General features: G+C 37.6%; 1 non-coding gene across 1 annotated transcript; it reads right to left on the bottom strand.

The window, feature by feature from the left end:
- Positions 1–4,641: 4,641 nt before the first annotated feature.
- Positions 4,642–4,714, bottom strand: Trnat-agu. The gene has a single exon. It is a non-coding gene; the product is annotated as a tRNA-Thr (tRNA).
- Between the last annotated feature and the right edge of the window lie 883 nt (positions 4,715–5,597).

Raw genomic sequence — 5,597 nt, 5'->3', positions numbered from 1 at the left:
ATTTAAATAATTGTTTCTTGTTGCAATAAAATAATTTTAATATAAATAATATTAAACACAGAAGTACAGAGCATGTCTGGAAAGTAAGTGCCACTTCGTTCTACCACCACCACAGCACTTGTGTTGCAGTTACGTTTGCACCAGACTCTCTGATTTGTTGTCTTTCCACTGACAGACACACTGTGTTATGTTTACATTTGTTAGTGAGTGTTCAAAGGAGCCCACTGACTGTGAAATGCATTCTGTAAAACGATTTTTGAATGCAAAGAATGTTACACCAGCTGAAATTCATCATCAACTTGCAGAGATTCCTGGTGAAAATGTAATGACTGATGGAATGGTGAGAAAGTGAGTGAGACAGTTCAATGATGGAAGACACAATGCTCACGATGAAGCACAGAATGGGCAGCCTTCTGTTGTCAATGATGGTTTGGTTGAGAAAGTGAATGAGGGAATTCAAGAAAAAACACAGTCCACAGTAAGAATGCTTTGTGATGAGTTTCCATAAATTTCAAAAACTGTTTTGCATGAGATTGTCACAAATTGCTTCAACTTTCACAAATTGTGTTCCCTTTAGTTCCAAAACTGCGTATGCATGTCCACAAAATGAAGTGATTTGGAAGTACTCGGACATTTCTTGCCCAATACTGTGATGAGGAATATGAATTCTCAAACAGAATTGTGACTGATGATGAAACTTAGGTTTTTCATGTCACTTCAGAATCAAGACAACAGTCAACAATGTGGAGGTACTCACAATCTCCCAAAACACAAAAATTCACAGCAATGTAATCAGCACAAAAAGTCAAGTGCACTGTGTTCTAAACAGACAGGGCATTCTGCTTGTTGAGTTACTTCCCAGAGATGAAACCATCAATGTGCTACAATACTGTGCAACACTGAAAAAAATTCGGCATGTAATATAAAACAAGCCTGGGATGCTCAGTCAAGGCCTTGTGTTGCTTCATGACAACACTCATTCCCATTCTGCTGATGTCACTCAAAAATTTATTCAGAAATTTGGTTGAGATCAGTTTGATCAACTGCCGTACAGTCCCAGTCTCGCACTTTGTGATTACCACTTGTTCTTGAACTTGAGTGTAATTTTGGAGGAAGATGCTTTGAAAGCAAAGACGATACTGAAAACAGTATTTAGCTGTGGCTGTCTTCACTGGCGGCATCATTCTATGGAGTGGACATGGAAAAGTTGGTTTCCTGCTATTACAAATGTCTGAACAATGGTGGCAACTATGTAGCAAAGTAATTTAAGAAATCCTCTTTCTTGTAAAATAAATTTTGGTTTGAAAGAAGTGTTTTTAGGGTTTCTTCCAATTGGTACTTACTTTCCTGACATGTCCCATAATAGTTTTGAGTTGTGTGACGCTAATGCAGGTGGGTAGATCATATAACTAATGAGGAGGTATTGAATAGGATTGGGGAGAAGAGAAGTTTGTGGCACAACTTGACTAGAAGATGGGATCGGTTGGTAGGACATGTTCTGAGGCATCAAGGGATCACCAGTTTAGTATTGGAGGGCAGCGTGGAGGGTAAAAATCGAAGAGGGAGACCAAGAGATGAATACACTAAACAGATTCAGGAGGATGTAGGTTGCAGTAGGTACTGGGAGATGAAGAAGCTTGCACAGGATAGAGTATCATGGAGAGCTGCATGAAATCAGTCTCAGGACTCAAGACCACAACAACAACAACAACAACAACAACAACAACAACAACACTAATGCTAACTTTTTTCGCTAATGCTAACTTTTTCCAATAGTACAGAACTTTAAACACAAGCTACTGATGATATCAACATAGTTGGTAATGTATTAATCATCAAATTTTTGCCTAGTTCCATAGGATGCGTTAATTATTGGATGCAAGATATGTTTTGAAAGTTCGAGAAAAATGTGTTAAACACATTGCAAATAAATATTAATAGTTTGCAAGTAAGTAATAATATGGAATGCAAGTAAAATGTGTTAGAGTACTCACACACTTCAAGGGAACACAAATGAGACCTACAGCTACTTCTATCAAAAATCTTCTTTGCGACGGAATAACTCAGGTTACTGTGGCCCAGTTCATTGCACAAAAGCGTGTAATCAGAGTAATTGTTGGAGCTCAGCCAAGATCATCCTGCAGACACTTATTTAAAGAGCTAGAGATCTTCGCTGTAGCCTCACAATATATATATTAACTTATGAAATTTGTTATTAACAATCCAAACAAATTCAAAAGTAATAGCAGTGTACATGGCTACAACACCCAGGAGAAAGGATGATCTTCACTACTCAAGGTTAAATCTAACTTTGGCTCAGATGGGGGTTAATTATGCTGCCACGAAAGTCTTTGGTCACTTACCTAATAGCATCAAAAGTCTGACAGATCGCCATATAGCATTTAAAAGGAAATTAAAAGAATTTCTTACTGGCAACTCCTTCTACTCATTAGATGAATTTTTGGATATAATAAGTGGGTAATTTCCCCAACGTAAAAAAAAAAAAAAAAAAAAAAAAAAAAAAGTGGGCTAGTGTTATGTGCAGTTGGGGCTACTTTGACTAACTCAGTCATCTCCTCACAAAAAAGTGCTAATACTGTGTAGAAAAAATACCCTCAATGAATGTAGACAACAGGAGCATGAGGAACAAATAAAACACTAAATTTTGAAGGCAATAACAGGAAATATTGAACATTATTTAGAAAGTAATACAGTCGATATACAAGGATACAATATTTTATCAGTGAGCTAATTCATTTTCAAGTTAAAAAATTATACACTACAGTAACTTTTTATGAAGAGAAAATACCATGTGTTAAGGACACTGTACTGTATGGATATGAGCTTTGTTACCAAACAGCTGATACTCTAGCACACTACATGAAGATACCAACATTTTGTTAGTCTAATGGAACTGATGATTCTTATCAAGTTCATGCAAGGGTAACATAGTTCATCTTTCTGTTCTATCTGTTAGTAGCAGCACTTTGTCTTTTGCACACAGTTCACTTTAGCACCTTCATCATTCACCTGAGTCACAATTACAGGATGTTTTCCTTTTTCAATTAAAACTATAACATATTGTCCAGCTGCTAATTTATCTTTCATCTGTTTGTGTTAGTGGACAGCATCTTCCACACAACAGAAACTTTGCAAATCACCATACATATTTGCACAAAATCATGAGAAGCTCAACAATCATTGGGGTTACTTTGGCCCCATTACAGTATCCACATACATTGCAAAACATTACACAATTGTACAAAATTGTTTAATACATTATAGAAATTTTATTTCTCACAAACAACAGTTCCTCACCTTATGACCTAATTCTGACGTAATCAAGAATTACACTAACCTTACTTGTAAGTTAACTTATTTGAACTTCCAGGCAGAAGTGCTAAAATATTTACAACCAACATGGAGTAAAATGCAGCAAACACAATATTACTTAATGAAACACATAGCCTACTAGGCAGTAATTTGACCATTGTGAATGCATAATGACACATTTGCTCTGAGCTACTGACATAACTTGAGTGGGGGAAGAATTTAAAACTCTTTCCAGGCAGTGGCCCAAAGTTACTCACAAAGGGCCAAAGTACCCCAGCTGTATCAATATTAACCCTTTCACTGCTACAGATGACCTCTTTGGATTCTATGCTGAGGCTGTTTTTGTTATGACTGTACTGCTCACCAAATGCTGGTGCCAGTGCTGAGAGATGGTATTCCGGAGAATTATGAAACACTTATCATCCAATTTTTCAAAAACTATTAAGTGAAAAAAATATAGTTTTTACACATCTTACACTATGGTATCTGCACTCTATAAAGAAGTGTATTTCTTTTAGTTATCCATCATATTTACTGCACTGCATCAGATTAAGTATAACATTTCATGAAATTTTAATAATTGTGCAGAGGTAAAAATATATTGAGTGAACTACACTTATGGTTGTTTTTATATCATACATCACAGTGAATGAAATGTAAATAAGATATCGAAATTTTATTTAAAATTGAGAGCAGAAGGATATCTCATTTCATCCTTGTGTTATTGGGTTTCAGATTTGAAGGACAGTTTTGTGTGATGTGCCCATGAATGTCCTTGCAAAATGTGATTCTTGTGGTGATAACAGCAGTAATGTGTCAGGAACAATTCAAGATATCAAAATAATGTTTTCTGCAAATGATAGAACCAACAATACACATATGTTGTATGATAAATTTTCGAAACTTTTTTATTCACAGAGATATGGAAGTAACTCATCTGCAGAAGTGAGAGGTAGGCAGTTCAGACGTCAATAGCACTGCAGGAAAATCCAAATGGCACATGTATACATGTCCATGACACCTGGGGAATGCCATAGCAGGAAATGTATATGTGTCCACTGCAGCAAAATGGATTAATACTCAAGCAGCATGGGTTACCTTGGCCCCTTGCGAGTAACTTTGGGTCACTGCTTGGAAAAAAGTTTAAAATTTTTCCCCTACTCTAGTTGCATAGTTTTGTCATCACAGATGCATTTGTATGCGACAGATGCTGCAGCTAAAAACAATTATGTATTTAGGACACAAGGGAATTACAGACATTAGCTGCCAGTGGACACTGATTTAAATCAATGGAGAAAGTTGAAAATTTGTGCTGGACTGGGATTTGAACCCAGGGCTCCTACTTACTAGGCAGATGCACTAACCACTGCACCATCCGGACACAGTGGTCAGTATAACTGTATGCACTATCCTAACATGTCTCTCATCAGATAGAAATTCTCAACTTATCCAGACACACCTATCGCAGTGCCCCTTATCCATTATCCTCATTACTTGCGGCATTTCACCAGTTGCCATAATTTTGGACATGTCCAAAATAACAGACATCATTTTGATTTAGCAGCCACTATGAATTAAGACCAAGGTGAATTACAGAAATAGGGTGCGATTGGGCATTGATTGAAATCAGTAGGGAAAGTTGAAAATCTGTGCCAGACTGGAATTCGAACCTGGGCCTCCTGCTTACTAGGCATGCAGTGACCACAGTGCCATCTGGACACAGTGGTCATCTAGTCATTGCAGCTGCATGGACTACCCTAGCATGCCTCCTTTTGGATGTGTCCAAAAGAACAGACACCACATATACATAACTGAGGCAAGGATGACCAGTGGTCTCTTCAGTGCATATACGCACCAGGCCCAGGAATCGGCATAATGCCACGAGTAATGAGGGTATTGGGCAGGGGGCTCACAATAGTAGTTTATGGATAAGTTGGGACTTTGGGTCTAACGAGAGGCATGCTGTGGTAGTCTGTGCAGTTGCAATGACCACTGTCTCCAGATGGTTCAGTGGTCACATCTGCCTAGCAAGCAGGAGACCTGGGTTTGAATCGCAGTCTGCCACAAATTTTCAACTTTCTCCATTGGTTAAAATCAATTCTCATTCACAGCAAAAGTCTGTAATTCCTTCGTGTTTAAATAATAGTGGCTGCTGCATCAAAATGGTATTGTTTTTTTGAATGTGCCCAAAAGAAAAAAGAACAGACGATTACACCTCCATCTGTGGCGAAACGAAAGAAATGCTTCGGACAAAACCAATGTAG

This window comes from Schistocerca piceifrons, chromosome 4 (assembly GCF_021461385.2).
Source record: "Schistocerca piceifrons isolate TAMUIC-IGC-003096 chromosome 4, iqSchPice1.1, whole genome shotgun sequence".
Lineage (NCBI taxonomy): Eukaryota > Metazoa > Arthropoda > Insecta > Orthoptera > Acrididae > Schistocerca > Schistocerca piceifrons.
Note: the sequence above shows the minus strand (reverse complement) of the source record. Positions and strands in the feature narration are given on the sequence as shown.